The 21960-nt window shown below is 34.9% G+C and overlaps 1 long non-coding RNA gene across 1 annotated transcript; it reads left to right on the forward strand.

Annotated features, from left to right (window-relative positions):
• Nucleotides 1-1333: 1333 nt before the first annotated feature.
• Nucleotides 1334-16755, forward strand: LOC134732728 (uncharacterized). Its single transcript, XR_010116211.1, has 3 exons — nt 1334-1422; nt 13407-13591; nt 16181-16755. It is a non-coding gene; the product is annotated as an uncharacterized lncRNA (long non-coding RNA).
• Nucleotides 16756-21960: the final 5205 nt, after the last annotated feature.

The raw sequence follows: 21960 nt of genomic DNA on the forward strand, positions 1-21960 counted from the left end.
TAGGTTTATTTTGTATTATATTATAAATCCTGATAAGAATGATGCTATCCTGAATATGTTTCAATGGCAATGTTAACATGTTAATGTGAAAATAAAACCGGTGACATTCTTTCAATTTTGTCAAATATGAAATATAAATATCAATTGTTGACTATATTCTGGATTGTCAGAGTAGTTCATCACTGTATACGATCCTATAAAAGAATTACTAAAAATTTTGCGGGCCAGGTATGGTGGCTTATTCCTGTAATCCCAGCACTTTGGGAGGCTGAGGCAGGTGGATCACTTGAGGTCAGGAGTTCAAGAACAGACAGGCCCACATGGTGAAACCCCAACTTTACTAAAAATACAAACAAAAGTAGCTGGACATGGTGGCGCATGCCTGTAGTCCCAGCTACTCAGGAGGCTGAGGCAGGAGAATTGCTTGAACCTGGGAAGTGGAGGTTGCAGTGAGTCGAGATCGTGCCATTGCACTCCAGCCTGGGCAACAAGAGTGAAACCCTGTCCCCTCAAAAAAAAAAAAAAAAAAAAAATCTGGAAGATCCTACTTCAGTTACATACTAGATGCATGCATAGAACTGAAATTTTATTTATTATAGTTCTATGCTAGTTCATGGAGAAAATTAGTATTTTTACCATCTTTGCCATGATTGGGGTTGAAAAAGAAGGAATTATGGAAGAAGAAAATTATGACTAAATATTTTTATGATATATCATTATTTAGAAAATAGCAATGTAACTAAAAATAGAAATATGCTATAATATAATGCAATGCAAGGCCTATTTCATCTCTTCTCAAACTGTAATACATAAAGGAATCAACTGAGAATTATGTTAAAATAAACATTCTTATTTAGTTAGTCTGTCATGGGGAATCTTTGAAATTCTTCATTTATATCAAGTTTTTAGGTTACCAATATTCAATTTGTAAGGTTATTGTTTTAAATAAATTTTTAGCATACATATGCTTTTCCTTGGAAGAAATAATATTCATAGTTACAAGAAATGAAATATAAACCTATTGAAATACAGAATAATTTTGTGTATCTCTCTAATGCATCCCTAATCCTAACTAGGTGGTCTACAATACATACTTATTCTTAATAGTGGTGATGATAACTTCTGTACAAAATTTGCTTTGGTGTCCAAGACAAAAAGTCCTGTATTAATTGCTAGATTTCAATGTTCAAAATCATTTTGAGAAAAATTACCTTATTTCAGGCCTTATTTTTGTGTCTGAAAGTTGGTGTCTAAATCCTGGTTTTTTTCTTTTTTTAGTTGTGAGAACTTGGGAGATGGTTCAACCTCTTCGTATTTTGTTTTTTTGCAGATAAAACCAAGATAGAAATTGTGCCTCATAATTGATATTTTGAGGATTACCTGAAGTAATAAATTTATTATGTGCTAAGAAATACGTGCCTGGTATGTTGATTTTTCTAATTATTATTTTATATGTGATATATACACATACATGTAGGTCATATATATGAAGTTATGATTCATTCTAAAAGTTTATAAGAAGCTGACTTTTATTGTATTGTAATTTAAAATCTGTAATTTCTGTAACTTATGATAAAATAACATTTTACCTTTGTACTCTCTTGTTTAAGAATATAGAATGCTTATAAAAATACAATAAAGTATAATACTTAAGTTAAAATTCAGTGCTTGGTATGCTATTCATCAGCAGTAGTACTGACGTTTCATTTTTCATAATACCAGCTGAACCTTTTCATGAATTGCACCCTTTACTTAGTTGAACAGCATGTAGCACTATCACCAATAAAATATCACTTACTTGTGATTAACTTTATACACAGTAAAGCACTCACATCCTCACAATCATGATTCTTTATATAATTATAACTATTAAATTGTATATAAATAATGTTACTGCTATATTATTCCTATGAAGAAAAATATCAGTTGAAACCCCTTTAGAATTAAAAAAGGAAAGACACAGGAAGAAATTCCCTTCATTTTTTATCTTTATAATGTGCACTTAAAGGAACACTGAAACACATCAGCACATACAAAAGCTTTAGAATTTTTCCTTAAAAATATAGGATTGAAGAGTTTACTTAATTCAAATTTGAAATATACCATAGCCTATTAACTGAAGGCATCCATTTTTTCTATAATATATCTAATCATTCATTCAACAAATAATGATTCAGCACCTCCTATATTCTGGGACTTGAATGTAAACCAGACCACTGCAGCGAACATAATAAAAACCCCCCTAAGTAAAGATATACTCTTGGAATACATATGTGTGTCTGTAATTCTAGAGTTGAAAATCTATGAAGGCTTCCTGGAAAAGGCCAAGTGTAAACAGGATCCCTATTAAGTTCTCAAAGCCTAAAACTGCCTCCCTTCCACGTATTTTCCTTCGGTGTAAACTACGTAGGAAACATAAGAGTTTTGCTTGTTTCTTTTTAACTAATTGTAAATCTTCAGTTCATTCCTGTATCAGTTTTTCTCTACATGTTTTTCATTTGTGTGCTTGTTGTCAAAACAATTGATCACAAGATGTATTTATGCCTTATAATTAAATGAGATTAGAAATTTTCAACAAAACTATCATGTATTTGTTAATAACCAAGTAAAAGTAGGCTAAACTCTTAGTCTAGGAAGATGAAAATGTGGTGATTAAGTGATATGTGGCAATCATATGTATTATTTTCCAAGACTGATGGTGTGGTTATGTTTTTGTATTTAATTATGTGTCTACATAGGAGCAGTAGTGTTTTGTCATCTGCCAGCTACAGGCTTCGGAATGACATTCCCTGATTTCGTATTTGGGGAACCTTCGAGTATTTAAAGGTGCTCATCACACACCTTAGTTACCTCTTTTTTTTTTTTTTGAGGATCATAAAAACTATGAGAAACATTAAGCTTTCTTTTCAGAGTTTGTTCATTGGATGTAAGATTCTTGCCCACTCCCCCCACCACCCCACCAATGAATTTGGGCTACCATCTTATACCAATAACACTGGAAAGTCTATTTTTCCAAAAGGTTGACTGTGTGTAAAATATTCACAGTTTACCAGGCAGGCAATTAGGTATTGTATTCATTTAATGGAATTTTGTGGTTTCACATGTAGGCTGTAGAGTCAGGCAACCTGGGTACAAATAATAACTCAACTACTTAGCCATCTTTCACATTTTCTCTTAAAATTGTAATATACTGCCAATGTATTTTATTTTTTTTTTTTTTGAGACAGAGTCTTGCTCTGTTACCCAGGATGGAGTACAATGACATGATCTCAGCTTACTGCAACCACTGCCTCCCAGGTTCAAGAGATTCTCCTGCTCAGCCTACTGAGTAGCTGAGACTACCTACAGGTGTGTGCTTCCATACCTGACTACTTCTATTTTTGGTAGAGATGGGGTATTCACCATATTGGCCAGGCTGGTGTTGAACTCCTGACCTCAGGTGATACACCCGCCTGGGCCTCCCAAAGTGCTGAGATTACAGGTGTGAGCCACCATGCCTGGCCTATTTTGTTATTTACCTGTATTTGAATATTCTTAACTCTGTTATTATTTTATGTAAACAAATAGTTAAGAACTTTCAAAGATAAGTGTATTTTCACAATTAGTTTCATGATAATTTTTGCTGCATCTTATCCTTGTAACAAAATGCTATATAACCTCAGGGAAGAAAATTATCTTCACTGACACTTTCTTTATCTTCTAAAAAAAGATTTTTAATTGAGGTGTAGCAAAAATAAAACATTAAATCTCAGTGTACAATCTGGTGAGCTATATACACCTATGTAATCATATTAATTATTGTAGCACTTTATTCTTAGAAAATAAATATACATTTAAACTTAGAATTTCAATGTGTGAAGTACACATGAAGTTTTTCATTCCAACTTATGCATAGAATACATAATTACATTTAAAAGTGAATATTCCCATATTAAAAATTACAACAAATCGTTTGCCTGCTACATGAGTTATATAGATGGCAGCCTATGTGATTGTTAAGATCCAAACTCCAAATATTTGTTAAGATGCAAACTCCAAATATTTTTCTTTGTATTTTTCTGTGTTATTCCACTCAAATATATGTTGTACATAATCTTTAAAGCTACTGTGAACCCATTGTCATATCAAATGACTCAACAGTTAATCTTACAATGAAAAAATACTAAAGATTGACTTTAGGCGACCTGTCCAATCAGCCATCTAATCAAAGCAAAATGGACAATGATGAAGATCTTTGTCTCACAAAATAATGACGTCAGAATTTGGGCAAGAGGAGACTGAGAAAATAAAAATCACTTGGAATGCTAAAAACCTGTCTTGTCTTTTATATGGCTAAAATAAAAAACACAGACAAACTAGTTGAAGAGTTAACCGGCAACAATATTTCTCCCAAGGACATAGTGATATGTCATAACAAATATCTTCTTTTTTGAACTTTTATTTTAGGTTTGGAGGCACATGTGAAGCTTTGTTTCACAGGTAAACACGTGTCATGGTAGTCTGTGGTACATATTATTTCATCAACCAGGTATTAAACCCAAGTACCCAATAGTTATTTTTTCTGCTCTGTTCCCTCCTCACATCCTCCCCCATCAAGTAGACCCAGTGTCTGTTGTTTCCCTCTTTGTGTTCATAAGTTCTTATCATTTAGCTCCCATTTATAAGTGAGAATATGTAGTATTTTGTTTTCTTTTTCTGCATTAGTTTGCTAAGGATATAGCCTCCAGCTCCATCTGTGTTCACGCAAAAGACATGATCTTATTCTTTTTTATGACTGCATAGTATTTCATGGTGTATATGTACCATATTTTCTTTATCCAATCTGGCACTGATGGGTCTTTAGCCATATGAAAAAAGATCAGTATCACTTGTCATTAGAGAAAGGGAAATCAAAACCACAATGAGACACCATCTCACATCAGTCAGAATGGCTACTACTAAAAAGTCAAGAAATAACGGATGCTGGCGAGGTTGTGGAGAAAGGGAACACTTACACACTATCAGTGGGAGTGTAAATTAGTTTAACCATTGTGGAAAGCATTATGGCAATATCTTAAATTGCCAGCAATCACATCACTGGGGTATACATTCCCAGAGGAATAGAAATCATTCTATCATAAAGACACGTGTACATGAATGTTCACTGCAGCACTATTCACAGTAACTATCTTCTTTTGAGTGACTGTTTCTAACTCATTGTGAAACATTGCTATTTAAAAATGTTACCTTCACTTATTAATTCTCTGATGCTCTTCCTTTACGTACATGGACGTTTTTTATCTGTACTATTTTCCTTCTCTGAAGAACTTCTTTTAACATTTCTAGGAAAGCAATCTATTGACAGGAGATTCCCTGTATTTTTGTTTGTTTGAGAAAGTCTTTATTTCTCCTTCATGTTTAAAGGATAATTATGTAGCGTGTAGCATTCTAGGTTTGTTTGTTTTACTTTTTGTTTTGTTTTGTGTGTGTGTGTATGTCTCAAAACTAAATATTTCACTGCACTAACTTCTTGCTTGCCTGATTTCTGAGAAGTTAGATGTGATTTTCATCGTTTTTTTCACATATATGTAAGGTTTATTTTCTTTCCCTTCTGGCTTCTTTCAAGATTTTTTCTTCATCTTTGATTTTCTGAAATTTGAATATGATATGACTAGGTGTAGGTTTCTTTGTTTGGCATTTATCTCGGTTGCTGTCCTCTGAGATTTTGGATTTGTGGTTTGGTGTCTGACATTAATTTGGAGAAATTCTTAATCATAATTGCTTCAATTATTTATTCTGTTCCTTTCACTTTTTCTTTTCTTTCTGGTAATCCTGTTATGCATATGTTATACATTTTGTAGTTGTCTCATAGTTTCTGATTATAGTTGTCTCATAGTACCTGGATATTTTGTTCTAATTTTTAGGTCTTGTTTTCTCTTTGTATATCAGTTTGGGAATTTTGTATTGTTACATCTTGAAGTTCAGGGATTCTTTCCTCAGCCTTGTTCAGTGTATCAGCCCATCAAAGGCATTCTTCATTTCTGTTACAGTGTTTTTTATCTGTATTATTTCTTTTTATTTTTTTCTCAAAATTTTCATCTCTCTGCTTACATTATATTTCGTTCTTGCATATTGCTTACCTTTTTCATTAAAGCTCATGGCACACTTATCAGATATATATTTTTAAATTCCTGATTTGATAATTTCAACATTTTACCTTACGTGAGTCATTTAGCCTTCCTATGCTTACTCTGTCTCTTCACAATGTGTATTTTTTGTCTTAGTATGACTTGTAATTTTTGTTGAATGGAGGATATGATGAATCTGAGTTTAAAAAACTGTGGTTAATAAGCCTTTAGTAATGAAGAGGTAAGGTGTGGGAAAGGGAAGTGTTCTAAAATTATATAATTAGGTCACAGTCTTCTGTGCCCCCGGACTATAAGCTTAAAAGATGCTTCTCAATTTCCCTATTGCCCCACTGTAGGTGGAACAGGGGTGCTACAGGGAGCTGGAGTCAGGTATTTCATTTCCCCTAGCTAGATTAGGATCTAATAAAACACCTTTGGTAAAATTGCTTTTGTAAAATGTTTTCTCCCGAAGGCAGGTCTTGTTAGGAACAGCATGGTGTGGTGTATTTAAAAATGGTGCCTTTCCCTTTCACTGCTGGAAGCATGAAAGGATTTTTCCCTGACCTTCATAGGACTTGGTAAAGATCCTGGAGGTGAAACTCACAAAAGTGTAAACTACGACTAGGTCCTCTAGAGTTTCTAACTTTCAGACTTGTGCGTTCTGAGCCTTCAGCAATTCATCAACTAAAGTTAGGTTTTCCTATACTGGGAATGATACCCAAGGTGGCTTCTGCTCATAACTTTCTGTTCCACTAAGTTGGGATACTCTGTAGGTGCCTGTTTGCCTCTTCAACTTTGGGTATAGCAGTTTGCCCTGTTACCTCACTTCTCTGATAAACCTAAGAAGAGATGATGATTCTTCAGTTTGTTCAGCCATTTACTGTTTGTTACAATGGAGCAGTGACTTCCAGGCTTCTTACCCACCAGCTTAATACACTTTTGTCAAAGAAAAAATTTACCTCATAGGTGAAACAGGCAAGAAAGACATTACTTCAGACTAAAAGGAGAGAGATTAAAGAACTTTGAGAGAGCAAAAAGTAAAGGCTCCACTCACCCGTCTCCTGAGATCACGTCGGGAAGCTGCTGATCAGTTTCAGGTGTTCTCTATCAACTAGGAGCCGGCCTTCCCCGGCACCTACGGGAAGCTGCTGACCAGTTTCAGGTGTTCTCTATCAACTAGGAGCCGGCCTTCCCCGGCACCTACGGGAAGCTGCTGATCAGTTTCAGGTGTTCTCTATCAACTAGGAGCCGGCCTTCCCCGGCACCAGCTGTGACCAATTACTACTTTAGAGAGACTGTTAACAACAGTTTGACTATCACCTGATGGTCACTAGATACTTTTGTTTGGAGGGGGTAGCCCTCTCCTGCCTTGTTCATATCAGACTAGCTACCCACTGTAACAGAAATACAGTCAATATAACCAGATAAAATAGAGCCAGTACTTCACATTAGTTAAAAAGGGTACATCGGAGAGAGAAACCCTAATGCTTCAATCCAGCTTCATTGTCTACTTTGTATTAAGTAACCTGTCAGATTGCTTTTGTTCCATTGGCAATTAAGAGGAAAAGAGTGAAAGAAGTTATTCCAGCTTGTAATTATTTCTTTCATTTCTGTATTCAGTGTATCAGCAGGTCCTTTATTAAGAAATAAAGTTAACACTTATATTTGTATCCAGGAAGATGTGAAATTAATGTACTTATTTTACTGCAACAAGATTCCGGGTAACTGTGAAAAATTTTCCTCCAGGTCATAAATTTAATTAAGTGACAAAATATTTCTGAATATGGCAATTTTGGAACAGTAAAATATTTATTGATGGAATTCAGAATAGTTGACGTGTGGAGATTAAGGACCCTTCATTCTATTTTCTATGTAAGTGTCAGTGTCACTGACTTACTAGTTATTTCAACGTTGATACACACTCAAATTATTGTCTTTTATTTCCTTTGCATTAACTGTAATCTTTCTCCTTTTTGAAATGTTTTTGCCCTTTCAGTAAATCGTCATATATTGTCTAATTTTTTTATTAGCTCAAGCTCTTCCTGAAGGTAAAGCCTTCCCTGGCCATTGCCGTTGAAGGCAATTTCTTTATCTTATTAATTCACATAATTTAGAAGCTGCACCACTACTTGGCACGTGCTGTTTACTTTCTTGCATTGTTTTGCTGTTCCATGCAATTACTTGCAGATGCCGATATCAGAACATCCCTTAGGAAAGTGAGAATGTATTTTTTTTTTTTTTTTTACTATGATCATTGGAAAAATAAGATAGTTTCCTATCTTCCATATTCTCTTTTAGGAAAAGGAAAGGAGGCTGGGTGCAGTGGCTCATGCCTGGAATCCCAGCACTTTAGGAGACTGAAGCAGGCGGATTGCTTGAACTCAGGAGCTCGAGTCCAGCCTGGGCAACATGGTGAAATCCCATCTTTACACAAAATAAAAAAATTAGCCAGGCATGGTGGTGTAAGTCTGTAGTCCCAGCTACTCTGGAGGCTGAGCTGGGAGCATGGCTTGAACTCAGGAGGCAGAGGTGGCGGTGAGCTGACATCACACCACTGCACACCAGCCTGGGCGACAGAGTGAGATCCTGGCCCAAAACAAAACAAAAAGGAGGTGAAAAACATGTCAATAACTTAGGAAATGAAGTTTCTTTCTTATACTTCCCCTTAGGACTTTTTTAAAAATATGTTTGCTTATTTTGAGCTGGTTTATTTTGTGTGTTTTCCATTTTTGTTATGGAGTCAGACTTCAGGAACGAAGGATACATAACATAGAAGATAAACTGTCTAATTCAAGGTGCCAGTGAAGCTAGCAGCAAATCTAAGGCACTGAACAACATGAGAGATCAGGATGGGAAAACTAGACTGAAGAAGATAGGGACACAGAGGTCTGAGACTGTGGTGAGGGCAAGGGTCCTCTCCAAATAATTGGATAGTCCTTCTAGCCAGCTTTAGTGATATAACTCATAGTTTAAAAATTTAAAACTGACAAAATTGTTTTCACGTGTAACCTAAATCATTGGTTTATAGTAATTTGCCATTTTTTAAAAAATTTTGTTTTTGTTTTGTTTCATTTGGGCTTATGAAATGTTAAAGTCATTAGTATGAGTATTAGTGGGGGAAGTTGAGGGTTTGGGCTGTTTTGTCACTAGCTTCAGAGTCCCATATATAGTTGAAAAAGAAATGTAGGGTTATAACAAAAATCAAGCAACAGGAAGCACGTTTAACAAGATATATTAGGCTGCTAAAGTTTTATCTTCATAACAACTTGTGACTATGGTTTTTTCTTTGTTTCTGTTTTTGGTTTTGGTTTTGAGATAGAGTCTCAATCTGTCACCCAGGCTGGGGTACAGTGGCATGACTTTGGCTCACTGCACCCTCTCCCTCCAGAGCTCAAGCAATACCCCCACCTGGGACTCCCAGTTGAGTCCACAGGCACGTGCTACCATGCCTGGCTAATTTTATTTTATTTTTTCTGTAGAGATAGGTTTTCCCTGTGTTGTCCAGGCTGGTCTCAAACTCCTGGGTTAAAGCCATCTGCCTACCTCAGCTTCCCAAAGTGCTGAGATTACAGTTGTGAGCCACCAAACCTGGCCAACAACTTGTGAATATTGAGAGGAAAAAAAATCATGTGTTATACACTTACATCCCTTTCTAATCTTACCTTTATATACATAGTAGTTGCTCAAAATAATTTTTGAAATGTGTTTATATTAATTGGATAAATATTAAGTATGGGTTGATATACTAAATAGATGATAAGCAGAGAGTAGTTTATGTATTAAATATATGTTATATTAATAACACTCATAAAATTTGGAGAGGAGAAAGAAAAACAAGAACTGAAAAAAACACGATTTTATTTTGTTTTTAACATTTTTAATTTCTAAAAGTATTGAATATATAAGGAAACTTTACTTCTAGCCATGGTGAATAAATATGAATTGGATCTATTCTCTTGCCTTAAAGACAAAATATATATATGAAACAATATATTTTAGATACTGTATAGTAAACAGTCACATGACAGTCATACTTGCAAGAATGAATCAAATGAGAACTCATCACTGCCTCAGCTTACGGTCTGAAGAGCTTCCAACACATTATGTGAGGGGGTGAGGTGAAGGACCAAAAAGAGCCCAGCTGTTAACATGAGTTGATAAGAAACAATGTATAAAGGCCAAAGTGCCTAGTATTTCCAGGGCAGATCACCAGGGAGGAGAGAGCTATACAGAGAGAAATTTTTGGAAATCTACAGAGCTTCCTCCTTGGATCTTCATCTAACTATTGATTAGTGCACATTCATGGGGAAAATATCTGAGAATGAGAAAGAACTACTGAAAAGGGGCAAATAAAACAATCTCCAGAACTCCCACAGAGTTGAGATATTCCATATTTCACCAGGCAAAATGAAAAAACATCTTAATGTACTGGTCATTGAATGGAGTACTCAGAATAAAATTGCCTCACTGAGGCACAAAATTAGCCCTAGACTAAAAGCTGCTCTTGTCCCAACTAGTAAAGTATAAATGCAAATCTTAAAATGACCAAACTGTTCCCAAGATATTTTATTGTGTGTCAATAATATATTAATAGAAATTTTAAAAATTGAATATAAAATAATGTAAAGTTAATAATTTTATATCAGCGTAAAACAATGTAAATTAATAACTCCTCGCACTCAATCACAATGGCCAAGTATGCCCCCAAAGGTAGGAAAATGTGACCTAGAGCAAAGAGTAAAATAAATCAACAAAATGTGACCCTGGAATGAAACAGATGGTCAAATTTATAGATAATGACATGAAACAGTTATTAAAATATATATTTTCTATGTGCAAAAAAGTAGAGGATATTATGACTATGTTATGGAGAGATATCAAAGGTATGGAGAAATTAAACCTCAGAAAATAGAAAGTACAGTTTGTGAGATAACATTTCACTACATGCCATTAAAAGCAGATTAGACGTCCCAAAAGAGTGGAGTATTTAACTTGAATTATAGCAAGAAAAAAGAACAAAAATACTGAGCAATGCATCAAAGAGTTTTGGCAAAATTTTCTTAAGTAGGACACTGGAAACATAAACCACAAAATAGAAAAAAAATAGATGAAAATTAGACTTCATAAGAAATAAAAACTTCTGAGATTGGAAAGATACTCAAAAAGGAAATGGAAAAACAAGCTACAAATGACATATTTGATATATATTGGACAAATGATATCAAATGATATATCTGACATAGGAATTATAACCACAGTATGTAAAGAACATCCAAAATTCCATTAGAAAACAAGCAATCCAATTTAATGTCCAATTAAAAACAAATGGCAAAATATCAGGACAAGGAAGTCAAGGAAGAGATAAGAATGGCAATTAAGAAAATGAAAAAATACTCAATGTTGTTAGAAACTGGCAAAATGCAAATTAACAGCAAAATAACATATCATTACACAATAATTAGAATAGTTCAGAAACTTTTTAAAAATGAAAAACCTAAATACTGAAAGGATATGAAACAATTGAAAGTCATATACATTGCTGATGGAGTGTGAAATTAAACAACTGCTTTGCAAAGTATTTGCTGGATAGAATCGTATAGAATTCTAATTTTTTAAATGTATATATTACTATTGTTAACTTGCACAAGATTTTTCTAAATGTGTACTCACATGTTAAACAGAATCTTTGCTAATTATTTTATTTATTTATTTATTTATCATCTCAGATTGTCTATCTGGAATTATCTCTTGTTTTACTTATATACATTCTTAATCAACAAATTTTTATATTCTTATTAAAAAGTTTTTTGATTTTGTTTATCTGATCATGATTTTGTTTTAGTTATAATCCGGGATTAAAATTTTGGTCAGAAATATTTTCTTAGTACAATAAAGGCATTCTAATATCTTCTAGATATCATTGTTGCTTTTACTAAGTTGGTTTTCAGTTTCAGTGACATTTTTGCAGATAATTTTTTGTTTTGTTGATTTTTCTATTCTGAGACTTTTTTTCTTTTGGAGTTTAGCAAATTTATTCTGATGTGTTAGAGTGTGGGTTTTCTTGGGTATTTTTAAGATTCCTGGATCTAAGAATTATTTTTATACCATTATAGAGATTTCTTAGTAATATATTATTAAATATTCCACTTTTCTCCATTCTTTCTATGATCTCCTTCAGAAAACCCAATTATAACTGTTGATGGCCTTGTTATGCTAGCCTGTAAATCCCCTAACCTCTGTTTCAGGTTTTACTTACCTTTGTCTCTCTGAGGCATATTTTGGTTATTATGTTTCCTGTGTAGCTTCTACTCCTTCTCAACTCTGTAATTTTAATCAGTTCACTGAATTTCACATTTTACTTATTTAATTCTATAAGTTCTATAGTTGTACTTTTATACTACTTAGACCTTTATGTAGTCTTTTTTATTTTTCAAGCTGAACTTTTAAAATTTAAATTTATTAAGCATAAGTACTTATATTGTAGAAATGATAAATATTTTTTAAAATCATAATCCTCTAAGAATTGAATTCCGCTGTTTGTTACTTCTGTTTTTTCACCCTTGATATATTGACTCCTAGGCATTCTTTAAAAATGTAAGAAGCTAATATTCCTTGAAATTTTATCTTTGGAAAATGTTTAAAACCTAAAGAGAGTAATTAAGATTACTTATTCCCTGTCACCTGGGGACATCATAGACTTAAAATAATTAAAAATGTTCTGTTTGAGGCTTTTTGGACCCCATAGGTAGTGTCTCTTTGGATACAAACACAAATACAGGCCAATTCTGACTGTAATATTTCAGCCTTGAAAAAAAATTATTTGAAAGTGTTATTCTGGATATTTAGTCTGGTATATATATCTTTATAACATGACTATTAGTCTTTTATATTTTGGCTGTTAAAATACACTGTCAAAGAGCAATGTATGTTTTAATCCATCTCCAATTCTTATTCTCATTGTCTCATTTTGCCATGTAGACATAAAAACTATAGTTGTCAAAATGTTACTGGAAATATTCCAGGATTTTTAAATGAACAAACAACGAATAGATTTTTTTGTCACAGTCGTTCTGGTAATCAACATAAAATTCTGCTCTTGCAGAGTACAAATGGAAACTTATGAACAAAATTTATAAATAATTAATTGAATATCCTTGAGATAAACAAAAATCACTTTTATCAGTAATGGTCTAGGAGATGTATTCCAATGCTCTTTGAAGAATTATGTCAATCAGAAAATTTAAATTAATATTGTTAAATTAAATTAAATTTGGCCTAAAGCTTTCTCTGTTTCTTTAGTCCCTAGGTAGCAAACTGCAACTTAACTTTGTATGAAAACAGTCTACAACTGTAACATATTCTGTAACAAATAACTGAGACTCAGTTAATCATAGCAGCTGGGCTTTAACCAGTCCTGGGCTGACAACTGATCAGACCATGTATCTGTATAGGGCAAGTGCTTCATCACACCATGCCTGAATCAGGTAAATTCTGAGCTATGATCAATCTATGTTTCTATATTTCATTTCCTTTTTCTGTCTATAAATGCTACCTGCCTATGTTACTTGATGAACCTTTGTGAACCTCAACTGGTTCAGGGGGCTTACCCAATTCATGAATTATTTTTGCTAAAATTAATGCTGCCAAATTTAATTTGACTAAATTTTTGTTAACAGCGTATCATTCTATTTACACTAATTTTTACTAAGACAAAGGATTGAATTATTTACAGAAAATATGACATTGTCTACAAATGGTTATAGAATATATAAAAATATTTCTAAAGAATTTCATATATTGATATTTTAGTTACTTTTAAAAAAACTTTACAATGACCAAGTATATATTATTAAATGATATATAAAATATATATAAGTGAGTGTATTGTTCTGACAGAGTTTGATGGACAGATGACATGCAGAATATTTAGAGTCCAGCTTGAGAAGAAAATGCCTTCTTTATTTTCTGAGAATACTAACAATTCTGGGACAACTTTCAGAAAAAAATTTACAAAGATTAAAATTTCTACAAGAGTGTTTTTTTTAAACTTGGCAGTTTAGGCAAACATTCACTTCATTGGTTGAACTAATAATTTTAATCAAGTTCCTTATTTGATGGCCCATAAAAATGGGCTTACATTTTAGTCTGTGTCCTGGAATAAACTGAATGTGAATGAATGATTTATAATTTATTATGTTTGCTGATTTTATCAGAAAAAAATTGTGTTTACTTAAAATGTATAGGTTTTCTAACTGAAACCAGAAGTCTAAAATTTTATTTTTTTAATTAATGTCAGAAAATGACAGGAACAAACGTGGTTTAAGAGAAATACTAATTTCAAAATATTTTTGAAATGTGTTTTTTATTTTTTGAGTACATAACAGGTATGTATTTTATGGGGTATATGAAATATTTTGATACACAAAATATTTTTAATAGCAATGTTATAGAGATATGTGTAAGGGAAGCTGAAGTAATGGATGACCTGAACTATTAAATTATAAATAAATATTATAGGATATTCTGAGGGCAGTAAATACCTAATTGGTTTTCCCTGTTCAGTCTTCGAAGGAGCCTTGGAGCTAGTTCATACAAGTAGTCTTGCTGTCTTGCTTTATGGATCTCCGAAAAGCATAATTATGTAAATTATCTCATATTCCAAAGAGTTTAAATGATAAAGTGAGGCTATTAGATTAAAAAATTGATTTCATATTTCATGGCTTAAAGATATATTTTATATTAAAAAGTCCTGTATAGCATATTTAAAATTAATTAATTTTAATATTTTTTAAAAAAACATAATTTTAAAACTCAGAAAGTCAAAGTTATATGTGTTGAAGATTGAGTGCTGGGGGAAGCAGACTCTAAGATAGAGATTATTTTGCAGAAAGTTATTTAGGGTTTGCTGGGGATCAAGACCTGTTGGGGAAAAGAAGGAGGCAGGATTGGGCAGAAAAAGAAATTAGACTGCAGTGTAGCCTCAACTAATCGTACATAGTATTCCTGAGTGGTGATGGCTCTTCAGAGAGTTCCCTTGCTGGCCAAGAAACCAGGCCTTTATATACCCCTGTGATAAGCAGTCATAGGATTTAGATACCCCTGGAGAGAGGGCATAACTTGGCTAAGGCATCTGTTTTCAGCTGAGGATAACCTTGGAAAAGGCTGACCTGAGCTGTCAGTCAGCAACTGGGGGAATATGTCACTCCATTTTGAAGGGGACTTGGGGAGTCATCACAGCATCCTTCACATTATCTGCCATTTATCGTATACTAACTATGTTTCCTCCCTGTGCTCAATGCTTAGCATGTATATTTTAGTTTATATTCAGAATATCCCTGAGGCTAAGAAAGTAATAATCCTACCCAAGCTACCAGCATGTAGGTAGTACACCTACAAGATTGGAGTTTATGTTAAGAGTCAACATTTAATTATACTTTGCAATAGTGCTTTCTATTAGTACATTCTGAAAACATTTCTTTTTATTAAATTCTAAATTCTATTTCCATCTTTAGGAATATAGAGATAAGATAAGGAGAAGCTTTTCATGGGTCATAAGCTCTTGGAATGCAGAAATGTTTGCAAGGCAGAAAGACATTTATTATATATACCCAAGGAGTCAACACATATTAAAATATGTGTTCTGAATTACTATATTATGAGGCTCCTCAGGCAAAAAGCAATGGAGAATGCCTTCCTATTTTCCTCATTTTATCTTTTTTTTCCTAATGAGCTTACAGTTTCTTAATGCTGCATACCAGGTAGGTTCATCTGCTATGGCTGATTCCTGGCATTATAAAGATATGCCATTTGAAGCTATTCTTTAATGTTATCCAAATTTTATATTTGTTCTTTAATCGTGTCTATATGTGTGTGTGTGTGTATATACCATAAAAATTAGGTATATATTATAACAAAGTATATGATACAATGTATAATAGATAATACAATAAGTAAAGTATATTTGTTTTCTGCCTATAACACTTAAAATTATTTCATAGTTACATGCTCTTTGGAATTTTCTTATATCTAATTCTCTCCATCTATATAATTTTTCTTTTTTTTTTTTTTTTTAGTTGGAGTCTCGCACTGTCTCCCAGGCTGGAGTGCAGTGGCGCGATCTCGTCTCACTGCAAGCTCCGCCTCCCGGGTTCACGCCATTCTCCTGCCTCAGCCTCCTGAATAGCTGAGATTACAGGCGGCCGGCTAATTTTTTGTACTTTTAGTAGAGACGGGGTTTCACCGTGTTAGCCAGGATGGTCTCGATCTCCTTGTGATCCGCCCGCCTCGGCCTCCTAAAGTGCTGGGATTACAGGCATGAACCACCACCGCGCCCGGCCCATCCATGTAATTTTTCTATATCAAAGTGCTATAACCTGTTAATGAGACTTACGTCTCTTTATTGACATTACATCTTCAATGTGGGCCAAGGTTTAAACAATGATAGCAGCTTTTTATTTTTGTGCCTTTTTGTTTTCTGCATATATTGACTCAATATTTTTAAAATCCTGAGTCTAAATCAGGAAGCATTGCGTTAAACAGAATGTTTATGATTAGAGGTACCTGACAACTTTTATTTGAATTCCAAGAATAATGTTGATCAAGTCACTTAAATGCATTTAACTGCCTTTACTGTAAAATAACAGTAATGTTTTTTATTCTGACCTCACACATCTTCTTCAAAGTAAAAAATAATGTAAGTAAATGTGTAGAGAAACTAAAGAATAAATTAGAATTTTTATCATTACAAATATTTTTTTTTTTTTTTTTTTTTTTTTTTTTTTTTTTTTTTTTTTATTATACTTTAGGGTTTTAGGGTACATGTGCACAATGTGCAGGTTTGTTACATATGTATCCATGTGCCATGTTGATTTCCTGCACCCATTAATTCGTCATTTAGCATTAGGTGTATCTCCTAATGCTGTCCCTCCCTCCTCCCCCCACCCCACAACAGTCCCCGGAGTGTGATGTTCCCCTTCCTGTGTCCATGAGTTCTCATTGTTCAATTCCCACCTATGAGTGAGAACATGCGGTGTTTGGTTTTTTGTCCTTGCGATAGTTTACTGAGAATGATGTTTTCCAGTTTCATCCATGTCCCTACAAAGGACACGAACTCATCATTTTTTATGGCTGCATAGTATTCCATGGTGTATATGTGCCACATTTTCTTAATCCAGTCTATTGTTGTTGGACATTTGGGTTGGTTCCAACTCTTTGCTATTGTGAATAGTGCCGCAATAAACATACGTGTGCATGTGTCTTTATAGCAGCATGATTTATAGTCCTTTGGGTATATACCCAGTAATGGGATGGCTGGGTCAAATGGTATTTCTAGTTCGAGATCCCTGAGGAATCGCCACACTGACTTCCACAATGGTTGAACTAGTTTACAGTCCCACCAACAGTGTAAAAGTGTTCCTATTTCTCCACATCCTCTCCAGCACCTGTTGTTTCCTGATTTTTTAATGATGGCCATTCTAACCGGTGTGAGATGGTATCTCACTGTGGTTTTGATTTGCATTTCTCTGATGGCCAGTGATGAGGAGCATTTCTTCATGTGTTTTTTGGCTGCATAAATGTCTTCTTTTGAGAAGTGTCTGTTCATGTCCTCTGCCCACTTTTTGATGGGGTTGTTTGTTTTTTTCTTGTAAATTTGTTTGAGTTCATTGTAGATTCTGGATATTAGCCCTTTGTCAGATGAGTAGGTTGCAAAAATTTTCTCCCATTGTGTAGGTTGCCTGTTCACTCTGATGATAGTTTCTTTTGCTGTGCAGAAGCTCTTTAGTTTAATGAGATCCCATTTGTCGATTTTGGCTTTTGTTGCCATTGCTTTTGGTGTTTTAGACATGAAGTCCTTGCCCACGCCTATGTCCTGAATGGTATTGCCTAGGTTTTCTTGTAGGATTTTAATGGTTTTAGGTCTAACATATAAGTCTTTAATCCATCTTGAATTAATTTTTGTATAAGGTGTAAGGAAGGGATCCAGTTGCAGCTTTCTACATATGGCTAGCCAGTTTTCCCAGCACCATTTATTAAATAGGGAATCCTTTCCCCATTTCTTGTTTTTGTCAGGTTTGTCAAAGATCAGATAGTTGTAGCTATGCGGCATCATTTCTGAGGGCTCTGTTCTGTTCCATTGATCTATGTCTCTGTTGTGGTACCAGTACCATGCTGTTTTGGTTACTGTAGCCTTGTAGTATAGTTTAAAGTCAGGTAGCGTGATGCCTCCAGCTTTGTTCTTTTGGCTTAGGATTGACTTGGCGATGCGGGCTCTTTTTTGGTTCCATATGAACTTTAAAGTAGTTTTTTCCAATTCTGTGAAGAAAGTCATTGGTAGCTTGATGGGGATGGCATTGAATCTATAAATTACCTTGGGCAGTATGGCCATTTTCACGATATTGATTCTTCCAACCCATGAGCATGGAATGTTCTTCCATTTGTTTGTATCCTCTTTTATTTCATTGAGCAGTGGTTTGTAGTTCTCCTTGAAGAGGTCCTTCACATCCCTGGTAAGTTGGATTCCTAGGTATTTTATTCTCTTTGAAGCAATTGTGAATGGGAGTTCACTCATGATTTGGCTCTCTGTTTGTCTGTTATTGGTGTACAAGAATGCTTGTGATTTTTGTACATTAATTTTGTATCCTGAGACTTTGCTGAAGTTGCTAATCAGCTTAAGGAGATTTTGGGCTGAGACAATGGGGTTTTCCAGATATACAATCATGTCATCTGCAAACAGGGACAATTTGACTTCCTCTTTTCCTAATTGAATACCCTTTATTTCCTTCTCCTGCCTGATTGCTCTGGCCAGAACTTCCAGCACTATGTTGAATAGTAGCGGTGAGAGAGGGCATCCCTGTCTTGTGCCAGTTTTCAGAGGGAATGCTTCCAGTTTTTGCCCATTCAGTATGATATTGGCTGTGGGTTTGTTGTAGATAGCTCTTATTATTTTGAGATACGTCCCATCAATACCTAATTTATTGAGAGTTTTTAGCATGAAGGGTTGTTGAATTTTGTCAAAGGCCTTTTCTGCATCTATTGAGATAATCATGTGGTTTTTGTCTTTGGTTCTGTTTATATGCTGGATTACATTTATTGATTTGCGTATGTTGAACCAGCCTTGCATCCCAGGGATGAAGCCCACTTGATCATGGTGGATAAGCTTTTTGATGTGTTGCTGGATTCGGTTTGCCAGTATTTTATTGAGGATTTTTGCATCAATGTTCATCAAGGATATTGGTCTGAAATTCTCTTTTTTGGTTAAGTCTCTGCCAGGTTTTGGTATCAGGACGATGCTGGCTTCGTAAAATGTGTTAGGGAGGATTCCCTCTTTTTCTATCGATTGGAATAGTTTCAGAAGGAATGGTACCAGTTCCTCCTTGTACCTCTGGTAGAATTCAGCTGTGAATCCATCAGGTCCTGGACTCTTTTTGGTTGGTAAGCTATTGATTATTGCCACAATTTCAGAACCTGTTATTGGTCTATTCAGAGATTCAACTTCTTCCTGGTTTAGTCTTGGGAGGGTGTATTTGTCGAGGAATTTATCCATTTCTTCCAGATTTTCTAGTTTATTTGCATAGAGGTGTTTGTAGTATTCTCTGATGGTAGATTGTATTTCTGTGGGATCGGTGGTGATATCCCCTTTTTCGTTTTTTATTGCATCTATTTGATTCTTCTCTCTTTTCTTCTTTATTAGTCTTGCTAGCGGTCCATCAATTTTGTTGATCTTTTCAAAAAACCAGCTCCTAGATTCATTAATTTTTTGAAGGGTTTTTTGTGTCTCTATTTCCTTCAGTTCTGCTCTGATTTTAGTTATTTCTAGCCTTCTGCTAGCTTGTGAATGTGTTTGCTCTTGCTTTTCTAGTTCTTTTAATTGTGATGTTAGGGTGTCAATTTTGGATCTTTCCTGCTTTCTCTTGTGGGCATTTAGTGCTATAAATTTCCCTCTACACACTGCTTTGAACGTGTCCCAGAGATTCTGGTATGTTGTGTCTTTGTTCTCGTTGGTTTCAAAGAACATCTTTATTTCTGCCTTCATTTCATTATGTACCCAATAGTCATTCAGGAGCAGGTTGTTCAGTTTCCATGTAGTTGAGCGGTTTTGACTGAGTTTCTTAATCCTGAGTTCTAGTTTGATTGCACTGTGGTCTGAGAGACAGTTTGTTATAATCTCTGTTCTTTTACATTTGCTGAGAAGAGCTTTACTTCCAACTATGTGGTCAATTTTGGAATAGGTGTGGTGTGGTGCTGAAAAAAATGTATATTCTGTTGATTTGGGGTGGAGAGTTCTGTAGATGTCTATTAGGTCCACTTTATGTAGAGCTGAGTTCAATTCCTGGATATCCTTGTTAACTTTCTGTCTCGTTGATCTGTCTAATGCTGACAGTGGGGTGTTAAAATCTCCCATTATTATTGTGTGGGAGTTTAAGTCCCTTTGTAGGTCACTGAGGACTTGCTTTATGAATCTGGGTGCTCCTGTGTTGGGTGCATATATATTTAGGATAGTTAGCTCTTCTTGTTGAATTGATCCCTTTACCATTATGTAATGGCCTTCTTTGTCTCTTTTGATCTTTGTTGGTTTAAAGTCTATTTTATCAGAGACTAGGATTGCAACCCCTGCCTTTTTTTGTTTTCCAGTTGCTTGATAGATCTTCCTCCATCCCTTTATTTTGAGTCTATGTGTGTCTCTGCACGTGAGATGGGTTTCCTGAATACAGCACACTGATGGGTCCTGACTCCTTATCCAGTTTGCCAGTCTGTGTCTTTTGATTGGAGCATTTAGCCCATTTACATTTAACGTGAATATTGTTATGTGTGAATCTGATCCTGTCATTATGATGTTAGTTGGTTATTTTGCTCGTTAGTTGCTATAGTTTCTTCCTAGCCTCGATGGTCTTTACAATTTGGCATGTTTTTGCAGGGGCTGGTACCGGTTGTTCCTTTCCATGTTTAGTGCTTCCTTCAGGAGCTCTTTTAGGGCAGGCCTGGTGGTGACAAAATCTCTCAGCGTTTGCTTGTCTGTAAAGTATTTTATTTCTCCTTCACTTATGAAGCTTAGTTTGGCGGGATAGGAAATTCTAGGTTGAAAATTCTTTTCTTTAAGAATGTTGAATATCGGCCCCCACTCTCTTCTGGCTTGTAGAGTTTCTGCTGAGAGATCAGCTGTTAGTCTGATGGGCTTCCCTTTGTGGGTAACCCGACCTTTCTCTCTGGCTGCCCTTAACATTTTTTCCTTCATTTCCACTTTGGTGAATCTGACAATTATGTGTCTTGGAGTTGCCCTTCTCGAGGAGTATCTTTGTGGCGTTCTCTGTATTTCCTGAATCTGAATGCTGGCCTGCCTTGCTAGATTGGGGAAGTTCTCCTGGATAATATCTTGCAGAGTGTTTTCCAACTTGGTTCCATTCTCCCCATCATTTTCAGGTACACCAATCAGACGTAGGTTTGGTCTTTTCACATAGTCCCAAATTTCTTGGAGGCTTTGTTCATTTCTTTTTATTCTTTTATCTCTAAACTTCCCTTCTCTCTTCATTTCATTCATTTCATCTTCTATCAGCGATACCCTTTCTTCCAGTTGATCACATCTGCTACTCAGGCTTCTGCATTCTTCGCGTAGTTCTCGAAACTTGGCTTTCAGCTCCATCATCTCCTTGAAGCCCTTCTCTCCATTGGTTATTCTAGTTATCCATTCTTCTAATTTTTTTTCAAAGTTTTTAACTTCTTTGCTATTGTTTTGAATTTCCTCTCGTAGCTCAGAGTAGTTTGATCGTCTGAAGCCTTCTTCTCTCAACTCATCAAAGTCATCCTCCATCCAGCTTTGTTCCGTTGCTGGTGAGGAACTGCGTTCCTTTGGAGGAGG

Source organism: Symphalangus syndactylus, chromosome 16 (assembly GCF_028878055.3).
Source record: "Symphalangus syndactylus isolate Jambi chromosome 16, NHGRI_mSymSyn1-v2.1_pri, whole genome shotgun sequence".
NCBI classification, from domain to species: domain Eukaryota; kingdom Metazoa; phylum Chordata; class Mammalia; order Primates; family Hylobatidae; genus Symphalangus; species Symphalangus syndactylus.